The sequence below is a fragment of the Gossypium raimondii genome, chromosome 4, assembly GCF_025698545.1.
Source record: "Gossypium raimondii isolate GPD5lz chromosome 4, ASM2569854v1, whole genome shotgun sequence".
Taxonomy (NCBI): Eukaryota; Viridiplantae; Streptophyta; class Magnoliopsida; order Malvales; family Malvaceae; genus Gossypium; species Gossypium raimondii.
The window spans coordinates 2,966,772-2,981,915 of NC_068568.1; the positions used below are offsets into that span (position 1 = coordinate 2,966,772).

General features: G+C 29.6%; 2 long non-coding RNA genes across 2 annotated transcripts; both read right to left on the reverse strand.

The window, feature by feature from the left end:
- Positions 1-2,385: 2,385 nt before the first annotated feature.
- On the reverse strand, positions 2,386-3,178 carry LOC128040632 (uncharacterized). Its single transcript, XR_008195437.1, has 2 exons — positions 2,800-3,178; positions 2,386-2,669 (listed from the first exon to the last, which is right to left on the reverse strand). It is a non-coding gene; the product is annotated as an uncharacterized LOC128040632 (long non-coding RNA).
- Positions 3,179-5,369: 2,191 nt separating this feature from the next.
- Positions 5,370-13,357, reverse strand: LOC128040631 (uncharacterized). The gene is made up of 2 exons (XR_008195436.1): positions 13,214-13,357; positions 5,370-5,682 (listed from the first exon to the last, which is right to left on the reverse strand). It is a non-coding gene; the product is annotated as an uncharacterized LOC128040631 (long non-coding RNA).
- Between the last annotated feature and the right edge of the window lie 1,787 nt (positions 13,358-15,144).

Below are 15,144 nucleotides of genomic sequence, written 5' to 3' on the forward strand. Positions count from 1 at the left end.
TGTAAAAAGTCTTATCGCTATAATTTTTTAATTGGTCAAAGATTTAGGGACTTAAATTGAATTTAATCAAAGATCCAAAATGACAATTTAACCATTTTGGAATATAAGTCAGTGGATGGTGATGATTAAAACCGTTAAGTGTGATTAGCAAAGAAAAGGGAAAAACCATCTAACGGTTTCAAGACTTTCGGCCATCAATTTGTAGGTAATTCTAAGTCCTTTTCTTGTGATTTTTATGTTTTTGAGGTCATGAGAGCTTAATTTAGCTAGTCCATGTACTAATTTGCAAAATTGTTGAAGTTTTTAAAAGGTTCCATTGATGATTTCTTGAATAAATTGATGTTAATTTGATAGATTTTGAGCTTTTATGTGAAAAAGGACTAAATTATAATGTTTAATTGTTAGTTTTGTACATAAGGACTAAAGTGAATAAATTGTGAAATTAATGTGAAATTTTAGTAATAATAGAAAGTAGAGATTCCTTAAGTGGTATAATTGAAGTCGATTTTTAAACCAAAGCTTCAAATTTAAATTTATGGCTATTTCAAGATTAGGGACTAAATTGAATAAAATGTAAAACTTTAGGAGAATGGAAAATGAAATTTTATAGGTTCATTCATGACATGATAAAATGAATAAATGTTTAATATTGATGAATTGAATAAAATAATTGCATAGATAGTAAATTGGATCGAACTAGAGAAAATGGGGAAAAGCAAAATTATAGATTAATCCCTGAAGTCTCATCTTGGTTGTTGTTTTGGTCAAGTAAGTTCATATGAAAGTTGCTTACTTTACTTTATGTTATTTTGACTTTTTCTATTTTAGTTATGTGTTAGATTGAAATGAATTAGTGAATTTGGCACTTATAACTAAAAAATGACCTGAATAGTAAAAATAATGAGAATGTTGGTTATATGAAAATAGAACAAAATGAAAATGCTAATGTTGACTGAGTATATGTCTTATATAAAAATGAAATGGTGTACAATAAATGATAATGTTATTTATACGGAATTGATGCTTGTGAGAACTTAGTAAAAAGTTAGGATACGTATGACATGCCACTAAGGTTATACACGTAATTAATCAAGGATTTACATGATGTTACAAGATTTATCATTTATTATAGATTCTCAAATTATATGTATCGTTGGTTTAGCTCGGATGGGTAACCCCGATATGATGTCAATTTGTGTGAACAATTCCTTTAAAATATCAGCTTGCATGAGCAACTTTGAAATATTGTCAGCCTAAATAAAAGTCTAATTTTTGAAGTTGAGTGACTAAAACATAAGCGTATTAATAATTTAATGACCTTAGATACAATTTACCATTTTTAAACGCCATCGCGTAAACGTTGTTTTGGATTTGTTTTGTTCTACTTTATTGCTTGAAAATGAAGTCATCTCCTTAAATTTGAATAAGATTGATATATTATAAGAAATAAATTAAAATAAATCTGAACTAAAAAAAGGTAAATTTTAAATACGATATCACAAAATTTACTTAAAAAAAGCACTTGATATTTCATAAAAATAGAGATAAATTTTAAAAATTAATTATATTTCAAAATTTACGTATATTTAAAACACGATTATAACATTGTCGGTTGAGTTAGCTCGATTGGCATTAGTATTGTTGTCAGTGCAAGAGGACGTGGGTTCGATTTTAACGCAATATCCTCCTATTAAAGGGTTGGGAGGGGCTATAGATTAGTTCTAAGCATTGTATCAAAAAGAGCAGATATAATAAAAACCTATAATGAGATTTATTTCTTTAAACGTGTATGATTGAATCAAAATTGAAATTTCATGTATGCATTTGAACCACAATCAAAGTTTCAGTTCATGTATCAAATTACACCGAATCAAAATTCATGTATAATTTTTATATTTTTTCTCGAAAAGAGCAAAGTCATAAGGTCTGTACCTCTTTTGCTAACAATAAAGTTGGTATAAAACATTAAAAAAAATAAAAGGTTAAATTTTATTTTTGATCCTTTTATTGTACTTGACTTAAAATTTTAATCCTTATATTTTAATTTGATAGCTCTTAGCATTTTTTTATATAATTTATTTAGTTACTCTACGTAGTTAACATCATTAACTATTACAGTTTAAAATGTTTATATATATATATATATATATATATATATATTCTTAAGAGCTTTGCTTTTCAACTCATCAGGCTTACATGGGTTTTGTGTGTCCGAATGGGGGGCAAAGTCAAAATATTTTTGAAAAAATTAGAATTGAATTATAATTTTTAAAGAGAGGATGAAATATAATTTTATCATCTTTAGAAAGGCTAAACTATAAATTTACCATTTTTAGTGCGAAAGCCTTTAGGTGCCCCTAGCATCACCTCTTGCAGGAAGTGATGTTTTGAAGAAAAATTTAAGTCAATATTTTAACCAAAATATTAACAATGTTAATTGTTATAATAGAAGACGATAATGGTACCAGAATAATCGCAAAGCAATAAGAAAAGGAAAAATAAGAATACACAAATTTTACATCAGCCTTTGCGGCTGAGGCGCTCGCATGCCGGAAAGCGACCAAAATCGACATAGAAAGGAAATGGGAAAAAATTATTATCGAAGGAGACTCATTATCGATAATAAAAAAGTGCAAGTCAAGTATCCCAGATAAATCACAGGTATGTGCCTACATTAGCGATATTCATAAGCTACTATCAAAACTCAAGGAATGAAGATTTGAATATGTCCCAGGAGCAGTTAACAGTCTTGCGCATACGATAGCAAAAGAAACGATGAAGGATAAAGTAATAGTGTACCTGGTTGGGGGAGTCCCTGAATATGCAGAAGATCAAGAGGAAAGGGATAGAGAGGGAGAGTCGGATTGATCAGGAAGGTAGAAGATGAAATGGGGTAAATCTGAATGAGGGCTGGTAAGGAAAGGTTGAAATTAATGTTCCCTCGAGAGTGTGTATGCGTCTTGAAGAAGAAAGGAAAGCTGAAGTGACAAGGCGATGAAAAGTCATTTTGTTGATTGGGCAAAAACAACAGCAGCATTAATGGATTCTAGAAACTTCCGTCTCTGCTTTTTCTGCTGTCCTTAGGTTGAATTAGGATCTGTTTTGACGTCCATAGTTTTATTATTGCTTTGTTTATTCCGTTGCTGGGCCAAAACTTACAATCGGGCCTGGTCTTATATAGGAAATTTGTTATGTATTTTGAATTTATTAATAAAGCCCAATCTACAGTTATTTTCAAAAAAAAAAAGAATACACAAATTTTACATGAAAATTTTTTAGAGAAAAAACTATGAGCAGAGGAGAAAAAAATTCACTAATGTTGAAAAGTAAATGATACAAGAGGAGTTTCGACTATATCTATTTAAAGGTTAAAAACTCTGTTCTAATCAAATTCTGTATTTATTTCTTCAACAAGAGACGGGATTCGGGTCACACAATCTCTAACATTAACTAATGACATTATGAAAGTAGATAATTAAAGTATATCAAATTGAAGTAAAGAAAAAAAAAAGCTAAATCCTAAATTTGATCATAATAGAAGAACCAAAACCAAAATTTATCGAAAAACTAGAATAGAAATATTAGAACTAGAGGTGATCATGGGTTGGGTTACCCTGCCCGAAAAATGGGAGGGTTTGGGTAAAAATATAGGCCCAAAATATGGGTTTGGGTAAAAAAACGAGGCCCGTTTAGAAAATGGGTGGGGCCTCGGGTAAAACTTTTTTGGCCCAGGCCCGACCCAAATTATATATTAAATATTTTTTTATTTTTAATCACATATATATATATTTATTTTTAGTCAAATATATATATTATATATATTAAATATATATATTTGATATGGGCCGGGTTGGGCTCGAGTTTAACAATTTTCTTTCGGGCTGGGCTTGGACAAATTTTTGGCCCATATTTCGGGTCAGGCCGGGCCCGGGCATAGAAAATAGGTCTAAAATTTTGTTCAAGCTCGACTCGGCCCGGCCCATGATCACTTCTAATTAGAACCATTTACATAAGAAGTTTTCGAATATATTTACTTTTTAATTATTGAAAAAAATGTCAAAAAACGGTAAAAGGACTTTTTCAGTCCCTCTTGATATCAATATTGAGTAAATTGATCCCTCTAAAAAAAGTGGATCAATTTAATCCCTGTTAAATTCGAAAGTGAGCAATTAAAGACAATTAATCATTGCATTAATGTTTTCTGTTGATTGTATATAATTTTGATTGGTATAATAACAAATGTACCTCTCAAAGTTTATACTTTCTGTCAATTTGGTCTTGATTTCATAAATTTAGCCCACAAAATTTGTGTAAATATTGAGACTAAATTTGTTGAACCTTTTAGAATCAAAACCAAATTGACAATATATATAAACATCGAGGGCTAAATTTGTTATATCAATTTAAATTATGTACAATTAATGAAGATATTAATACAAAGAATTAGTTGTCCTTAATTACTTACTTTCAAAATTTTAAAAATTAAATTGCTTGATTTAAAAAAAAACCAACTTAGGTGAAAATCAAAATATTCTTAGTTTTAGAAAAAACACCACTCCTACAAAACATTAGCCTACTCTATTTAATACACAAATTGGTACTCAATTTTGATACTTTTTCAATATGGTACCTATATTATTTTTACCCAATATGGTATCTGTATTTGACAAAAATCATATATTTTGATACCTTCAACCAGTGTTAACTTATTAGTGCTTAATTCAAGTTTTAGCGTTGATTTGATGAAAATTCATAATTAGCTAATAATATTATAAATTAATTTCTATCAAATCAACACTAAAAGTTGAAATAAATCATATTCATCTATTATATTTGAAAAATTAAATGCAAAAATAAACAAATTCACAATTAACACTAATTTTATTCTATTAAAGAAAAATTTAAACCCGACAATAGTGGCAATTGAGTTTTATTAAATCAACTCTAAAACTCGTATTAAACACAAAAAGTTATCCATACCTTTGGGTAATAAAATATATAACTTTTGTCAAATGCAAATATTAGCTTGGATCAAAAATTATACAAGTACCGCATTAGAAAAAAGTATCGAACTCGGTACCAAATGATATATTAAACCTAAACAATACTATAGTTTGATAGAAACAAAATGTTAAAATATGCCCAAGTCTCCGTACTGTTCATAAATTCAAAATTTAATTTCTACTTTTATTTCAAATAATTTATTCATTCTACTTTTCAGATTTAAAATACAACTCCAATAATTAATACAGTTAAAATTTTCTATTAAATTAAGATTTATTACAATGTCATTTTTTTGTTACACAGCAATCTAGTGAGTATTTTTTTTTAAATTTCAAAATATAATACAAGTGAATTTAACATAAAAATTTTAACGGCATTATCATTTATATCTGAAATTTTGAAAAATAAAAATCCATTAAATTCCGGAAAATAAAAATAGAATAAATTCTAAAATACAGAAAGTACAATTGAACAGTTTAGTACACATTCAAATCTCGAAACCAGTGCTAGCAATAGAAAGAGCAAATTACCAAATGGTCGAAACCTGCAATGTTTTTTTTTTTACAAAAACAGAATTCTTTAAAGAGGCCCGACGAATGGGAGCGGAGGGGACAAAGACCGCATCCTCATTGCCACCGGCGGGGGCGGCCTGCGGTGGCGGAGGTTTTCGTTAATCACCTCCTCGACCTGAGCAATGACAAACTTTATAGCGAATTTCACTAGCTCTATGCAAATCTCCATTCTCTTAACCAACATTGTCGCAAAGCTCTTTGCTCTTTCTGCTGCTGCTTTTTTTTTTTTTCTTCTTCTTTTTCTGAGCTTCATGATATCCGTTTCGTGTTTATATACCACTGAACGGCCTTAGTGGGAAAACAAAAAGGTTAAAATCTATGAATAGTCCCTGTACTTATCAAAATTTATAAATTTAGTCCTTATACTTGTATTTATAGGAATTTAGTCTCTATCTTTTAGATTTTAAAATTCAATCCCAACTATTCAGGTTAGTTACAACATTTTTTTAATTACATGGCTCGTAAGTGAGTAGTTTTTTTTCAAAATGTCACAATAACTAATTTAACAAAAAAATTAACCGTGTTAACATTTGAACCTAAATTTTAAAATACGATAAGTAAAGAGACTAAATTCCTAAAAATACAAGTATAGGGCTAAACTAATCTTGAAAAATACAAAGACTATACGCACATTTTAACAAAAAGGAAATAATAAATGATTGCTAAGAGTGTTTTGAGGTTTAATTTACTATTTAACCCTTGAGTTATATATGTCACTTAAAATATAGAGATTAAATCATAAATTTAAACATAATAGAGGGACTAAAATTGAAATTTAACCACTAATCTATAATAATAAAAAGAAAAAGAAAACACAACCTTGAATTATATATGTCAGCTTAAAATATAGAGATTAAATCATAAATTTAAACATAATAGAGGGACTACTCAATTTCAAAAAATTACAAAATGGTCATTGAGCTATTCAAATGTTTTTTAAAGTCCGGCTAGTGAGCTCCAAGTGACGATTTGACGATTTGACGATTGGTACTGTGGATCAATACCCACTACGACTAGAAGAACATATCTTAGATCCAAGTCGATCTGACAGTCAGTATTGGAGATCAGAGAAGAAAGCTATTTGGATTTTGGTTCGTAAATTCGTGATTTTCAAATTTGTATCATGAAAAAAATCAAATTATAGAGGATTCTCAATTGGTGCAAGTGATGCGAATAGATAAGGCCATACGATAACTATTTTAACAACTCGATGTCTTAAATGAAAACTTTCGAATAGTTAATGACCATTTTGTAACTTTTTGAAGTTAAGTGGTCAAAACATAAATTTACTAATAGTTTAATGACCTTAGTTATAATTTACCATTTTTCAACGGCGTCGCTTAGACGCTCCCTTGGATTTGTCTTTTTCCTCCTAAATTTGCATGAAAATGAAGTCATCTCAAAATCATGTGATGTAGGAATTGGAAATGTCACTGTATACAGCATAAATGCCCATGCCAAAATACATACGTACAATCATAGGTGGAGCCTAAAACTTTGTTAGGGGTAACGAAATTAAATTATATAATTTTACAATAATAAAAATATAATTTTAATGTTTTAATAGTTTATATTTTTATAAATTTTAAATGATTAAATTAAATTTTTATTATTTTTAGAGGGACCGAAATGTAATTTTATCATTATTAATTTAAAATTTTATAAATTATAAAATGTCTAAATTAAAATTTTACCATTTTAAGAGGGGCCATGGTCCCTCTTGATCTACACTACACTCCACCACTGCGTATATTCATCGTACATTTTTACCCATGTAAATATTATAAAATATAGGTTTATCGTACTAACTATCTCATTTGAACTCAAGTGTAACTAGAAGTGGGTAAAATTCGATTCGATTCGAAAAAATAGAAAAAAATTTGAATTTTGAGTTAATTGATTCGAGTTATTCGAGTCAACTCGAATAAGTGATTCGAGCTTTGAGTTTGAATCGATTTGAATTTTACAATTCAAATAATAGATTGGTGTAAACACCCCTTTGGTCCCTATCAATTTTGAAAATAAGTAAATTGGTCTCTCTCTCAAAAAATTGCAAAAAAAAATCAAAATATTTATAAAAATTCAAAATTTATATTTTTTTAAAATTATAATAATTTTAAAAAAGAATTATAAAGAATATATAAAAAGTTAAAAATGTAAAATTTTTCTAAAATAATAATTTTGGGACCTAAATAAGTTAATTAATAAGTTTATCATACTAAAGTATCTTCTTCTTTTTTTATTTGAAATATTTTTCAAATATATATGGTTTCAAATTTATTTGCTAAAACATGAAATTAGTTATACTGTAACAAGATCTTAATTTGACATGTTTAATTTTTTAATTTAACTCGAACAATTTCACTCGATTCAATTCGAATTTCATTTTACTCGACTTGATTCGAAAATATTTCAAATTGGGTTAGGATAATAAAATATAACTCGTCAACTCAATTAATTCGAAATTTTTCACCCAATTCGATCGAACACTTACCCCTAAGTGTAACTCTCGTTCTACATGAGTGTATTATTATTGAAAAAGGTAATTACGAATTTCAAATATGAACTATAAAATAGATATGAAAAAAACTCATGTTTGAATGCATGGTAAACATGAGCATTAAATATCGGAATTTCTATAAAATTATACATAGAATATTGATGATCCCTAATCATGAATCTCGCAATATTTGGTTGGTTAAAATATGTCATAAGTTCATATATTTTTCAGAATTTATAATTTAATTCATGTGCTTTTATTTTCAATAATTTTAGTCATTCTACTTTTAGATTTCAAATTTAAGTCTAATCTTTAACTTTTTTTTTTTGTTGTTAAATTTGTTGGTGTGATACTTTGAAATAAAAAAGATACTTAATAGCTATGTAAATAAAAATGACGTTGTAATGAATCTAAATTTAATAAAATAATTTTAAGAATTTTGATAGTTGGACTTAAATTTTAAAATTTTTAAAAATAGAATTAAATTCCTTAAAATAAAAATACGAGAACAAAATTCTAAATTTATACATAGTAGGAAGACATGTGGCTTATTTGATTAATGTATGGTTGATGGTAGAGGTGCTCATGGGCCGGGCCCATAAAAAATTTTGGCCCGGCCAGAAATATGGGCCTGAAATTTTGCCCAGGCCCGGCCCGAGAAAAATCATAAGCCCGCGCCCGGCCCATTTTTTTAATAAAATAGCAAAAATTTATTTTTAAAATTTAAAAAATTAAAAAAAGTATTTTTAAAATATTTTTAAAATATTTTTAAAATATTTTAAAATTTAAAAAAGTATTTTAAAAATATTAAAAAAAAACTCAAATGATGAAATCTAAAAAGGATAATCAATTGTTTAAGTCAGACGAATAAATCGAGACCCAATACGTTAGGGTACAATTTCTCAAAATCCCCAAACTTTGAATATCGCTTTTATTTTATAGGAAAAACTCTCATATCAAGAAAACGATATGTCATGCCTAATACGTTAGGACATCACATGTTGAATTCCCGAAAATGATTTTTATATTTATGCGTTTTGAAAAAGATATTCTAGATTATTTAGGGTTGATTAGGAAAAATGAAACCCAATACGTTAGGGCTCAATCTTCTCAAAAATCCCAAATTTCGAATATTACAATCTTGAAAGCCTTTGAAAAGCCTTTGAAAAAAATGGTTTTAATGCTTTAGTGAAATCAAACATATTTTCTTTAAAAAGTATGATAAAATGTTAATATACAACATGAAACAAATACTTTAATTTAAATCATATATGTATATGTATGTACATATGCGTATATATATAAGTATAATATATAAGTAAATTTTGAAAATATGTATATGCATATGCATATATTAAAACATGTATATATAAGTATACATATATTAAAACGTGAAATACACAAAACACTTATAATAATTCTAAAAGGGTACATAAATACATATTATTGAAAATGCATGTATATGTGCATGGATTATGAAATATAAAAGATGTATATGTATTATAAAATATTAATGCATATATATATATATATATGTACACAAAAGTCATGAAAATAAAACAATAATAAAATATATAAAATATGTACATGCATTTACAAAAAAATAAAATGTATAAGTATAATATATTAACAAATTATGAAAATATGTATATATATATGTATATAAAAAATGCGGAAAATAAAATAATAATAAAATATATAAAAATATGTATATGTATTAAAAACATTTGAAATATACATATATATATTATAAAATACATATGCGCGTATATATGTATAGGTATAGTAATAATAATAACAATAATAATAAATAATATAATAGTAATAATTAATATAACATAATTAATAATATATGAAAAAACTAAAAAAAAACTAAAACAACAAATTAAGGATTAAAATGAAAATAAATAGAGTTTAAGGGCCGAATTCAAAGATAGGAAACATGAAAAGGGACCAGATCAAAATGCGCGCAACATGAGGAGGACCCAAAGGGAAATTTACCCAAACCTCTCAAACACTGCACAACAACATGGACTGAAATGAAATAGTAATAAAACATGTAGCGAAATTGAAAAGAAATTAAAAAAATGATTAAACACACTTCAAAAAAAACAAAGGACCCAACGCGTAAATAGCCCACCAGTGGTCAAAATGCGCAGGTCCATGGCCATTAAACGGCACTGTTTTTGTATGCTACATAAAAAGCCATTTAAAACCTTTTAATAAAAAAACCCTAGGTTATTCCCCTCCTGCATGTGCCGCTTCTTCCAGAACCCCTCTACTCCTTCATTCTGCACTCGGCACAGAACAGAGAAAGGCTTCACAAGCCCCTCCCAGGTATGGTTCTGTTATGGGTCGTTAACGGTCATATCTTTGTTTAGATTTCTGTTAAGACTGTTAAAATAATAGTTAGTTAAACGTCGCGTTTTATTAAAGTGGTTTAGTGATACGGTGAGTTTTACATTGTCAAAACGGATGCGTTTTGTCTATTACAGTAGCAGTTATTGATTTCCATATATGATTTGTAACAGAATGAAAGAAAGGCATGCAATATTGAATCTGGTTTTCAGTCTATATTCTCTCACTGTTCTTTTCTCTCTAAATTCTTCTATTCTATTCTCATTTCTAGTCCGATCTCGATTTATTCTTCAACAAAGGTATCAGAGCTTCTCGATCCTCATGACAGGCGACAGCGTAACCACGAGAATGCAAAAGGAACTTGGATAGATTCAAGGGGAACTTACTCACATTCAAACAGAGTTCTCTCAGTTGGATGCAAAAATTGATGTTCGGTTGAATGATCTACAGGAGGGAATCAAATTAAAGGTACGTACGGAGCTTCGTTCTGAACTTCATTCTTTATTTGAACAATATTTTGGGCATGGACCTCCAATGGCAGTGAACGGAACGGTGAACAGTAAAGGCAAAGAAATTTTGGGAACACCACATGGGTTCTCATCTTAGAAGCACTTAGTAGTATCTCCAATGGCAGAGCTAGGTCATTCAAGTATGTCTTCACGTGGGGTGATGGTGGAAGCTGATCGTTCCACTTTTAGGATGGAATGTCCGTCATTCGATGATGAGAACTTTCGAGGTTGGTGGTCCAAGCTTGAGCAGTACTTTGAAGAGGAGGGAATTGGGGATCACGCAAAGGTGCGGTTGGTTATGTTGCATTTAGAAGGTAAGGCTCTTGATTGGCATCATTTTTTTGCTCTGCGACATGGGGGACTATATCAACTGTCTTGGGAAATTTATGCGAGGGGACTTAAGGAGCGCTTTGGATTGGACTCTTTTTTGGATCCCATGGCAGAACTGGTGACCCTCAAGCAACTTGGTTCTGTAGACCAGTATCATGATGGGTTTTTAAGTTTATTGCATCAGTTGAACCTTCCTGAACCTTACGCCTTGAGCATTTTCCTCAGCAATCTCAAGCCAGTGATAGGTCAATACCTTAGGTTGTTTAAACCTCAAACACTGGTAGAGGGGTACAACCTAGCGAGACAGGTGGAGAATATTGTACACGAACCAGTCAAAAAAGAAAATCTGCTTACTAGTGGTAGTCCAGTGGGCAGACCCTTACTTCTTGTGACCCGGAGTTTTAGGGGAAGCAGTAGTTTAAATTCAACAAGTGAGTCAACAAATGGGAAGTCTAATTTTAGAGTACCCTCAAAGTCCTTGTCTTAGGCCGAATTAGAGGATAGGAGGAAGAAGGGGCTTTGTTTTTGGTGTGGTCTTAAATATTCTCCAGGCCATAAATGCTCGAAGTCTCAAATGTACCAGTTGGTTGTGGAACCATGGGAGGACAGTTGTCCAGACATAAGAAGTCCTGTTCAAGAGGATTTTCAGGACTGTCCTGAGCAGTTGGAAACAACAGAATTATGATTTGGGAATTCATCTCCTGTATTGTCATTACATGCCTTACATGGATCACAGGGACACAATACCATGCGGTTTCCAGTAACTATTGACCAATGTGAGGTGGTGGTTTTGGTAGACTTTGGTAGTACACACAATTTTATTGATTTCAAGGTAGCTAGAAGGTTGAAGCTGGTCATCGAACCTGAGCCTAGTTTGAAAGTGTTGGTGGCAAACGGGGTGAAATTAAACACTCATGGACTTTGTAGAGCTATTGTATGGGAGGCACAAGGTTATAAATGTGTTACTGATTTTTTGGTGTTATCAGTCAAAGGGTTTGATGTGGTGCTAGGTATTCAATGGTTGATGTCGTTAGGGCCAATTGTATGGGATTTTGCCAATCTCACCATGCAATTTAAATGTGGGTTGCGGAATTGCAGTTTAAAGGGCACCATACCTGGTTCAATGCAGGTTATTCCTAGTGGCCAATTTTCTAAGTGTATAAGCTTGGTAGGTAATAGCCCTTGCCCGATGTCGTTAGGGCCAATTTTCTAAGTTATCGTTACCTTTGGGTAATAAAATATATAACTTTTGTCAAATGTAAATATTAGAGTGGATAAAAAAAATAATACAAGTACCGCATTAGAAAAAAGTATCGAACTTGGGTACCAAATGATATATTAAACCTAAACAATACTGTAGTTTGATAGAAACAAAAATGTTAAAATATGCCTAAATCTCCGTACCGTTCATAAATTCAAAATATAATCCTCTACTTTTATTTCAAATAAATTATTCATTCTACTTTTAAGATTTAAAATACAACTCCAATAATTAATACCGTTAACAATTTTCTATTAAATTAAGATTTATTACAATGTCATTTTCTTTATTACACAGCAATCTAGTGAGTACTTTTTTAAAAATATATATATAATACAAGTGAATTTAACATAAAAATTTTAACGGCATTATCATTTATATCTGAAATCATGAAAAATGAAAATCCGTTAAATTCCTGAAAATAAAAATAGAAAATATTCTAAAATACAGAAAGTGCAATAGAAAATATTTTAACGGCATTATCATTCAAATCTCGAAACCAGTGCTAGCAATAGAAAGAGCAAATTACCAAATGGTCGAAACCTGCAATGTTTTTTTTTTTTTACAAAAACAGAATTCTTTAAAAAGGCCCGACGATTGGGAGCGGAGGGGACAAAGACCGCATCCTCATTGCCACCGGCGGGGGCGGCCTGCGGTGGCGGAGGTTTTCGTTTATCACCTTCTCGACCTGAGCAATGACAAACTTTATAGCGAATTTCACTAGCTCTATGCAAATCTCCATTCTCTTAACCAACATTGTCGCAAAGCTCTTTGCTCTTTCTGCTGCTGCTTTTTTTCTTTCTTTCTTTTTCTTTTTCTGAGCTTCATGATGTCGGTTTCGTGTTTACATACCACTGAACGGCCTTAGTGGGCAAACAAAAAAGTTAAAATATAGGAATAGTCCCTGTACTTATCAAAATTTATAAATTTAGTCCTTATACTTGTATTTATAGGAATTTAGTCTCTATCTTTTAGATTTTAAAATTCAATCCCAACTATTAATACTGTTAATTTTTTGTTAAATTCAGGTTAGTTACAACATCATTTTTTAATTATATGGCTCGTAAGTGAGTAGTTTTTTTTCAAAATGTCACAACAACTAATTTAACAAAAAAAATTAACCGTGTTAACATTTGAACCTAAATTTTAAAATACGAGAAGTAAAGAGACTAAATTCTTAAAAATACAAGTATAAGGGCTAAACTAATTTTGAAAAATACAAAAACTATGCGCACATTTTAATCAAAAGGAAATAATAAATGATTGCTAAGAGTGTATAATTTGAGGTTTAATTTACTATTTAACCCTTGAATTATATATGTCAGCTTAAAATATAGAGATTAAATAATAAATTTAAACATAATAGAGGGACTAAAATTGAAATTTAACCACTAATCTATGATAATAAAAAGAAAAAGAAAGTACAACCTTGAATTATATATGTCAGCTTAAAATATAGAGATTAAATCATAAATTTAAACATAATAGAGGGACTACTCAATTTCAAAAAATTACAAAATGGTCACTGAGCTATTCATATGTTTTTTAAAGTCCGGCTAGCGAGCTCCAAGTGACGATTTGACAATTGGTACTGTGGATCAATATCCATCTATGACTAGAAGAACATATCTTAGATCCAAGCCGATCTGACAGTCAATATTGGAGATCAGAGAAAAAAACTGTTTGGATTTTGGTTCGTAGATTCGTGGTTTTTAAATTTGTATCATGAAAAAATCGAATTATAGAGGATTCTCGATTGGTGCAAGTGATGCAAATAGATAAGGCCATACAATAACTATTTTAACAACTCGGTGTCTTAAATGAAAACTTTTGAATAGTTAATGACCATTTTGTAACTTTTTAAAGTTAAGTGATTAAAACATAAATTTAATAATAGTTTATAATTTACCATTTTGTATTTTTATAATTAAATTGCATGAAAATGAAGTCATCTCAAAATCTTGTCATGTACAGGGACTTGAAAATGACGGAATCTTGTAGGAATTGGGAATGTCACTGTATACAGCATAAATTCCCGTGCCAAAATACATACGTACAATCAAAGGTGGAGCCTAAAATTTTGTTAATGGTAATAGAACTAAATTATATATTTTTACAATAGTAAAAATGTAATTTTATCATTTTAATAGTTTATATATTTATAAATATTAAATGATTAAATTAAATTTTTATCATTTTTGGAGGGATCAAAATGTAATTTTACCATTACTAATTCAAAATTTTATAACTTATAAAAGACCTAAATTAAAATTTTACCATTTTAAGAGGGGCCATGGTCCCCTTTGATCTCCACTACACTCCGCCACTGCGTATATTTATCGTACATTTTTACCCATGTAAATAGTACAAAATATAGGTTTATCGTACTAACTATCTCATTTGAACTCAAGTGTAATTAGAGGTGGGCGAAATTCGATTCGATTCGAAAAAATCGAAAAAAATTTAAATTTTGAGTTAATGGATTCGAGTTATTCGAGTCAATTCGAATAAGTGATTCGAGTCAACTCAAATAAGTGATTCGAGTCAACTCGAATGAGTTCGAATCAATTTGAATTTTACAATTCAAATAATAGATTGGTGTAAACACCC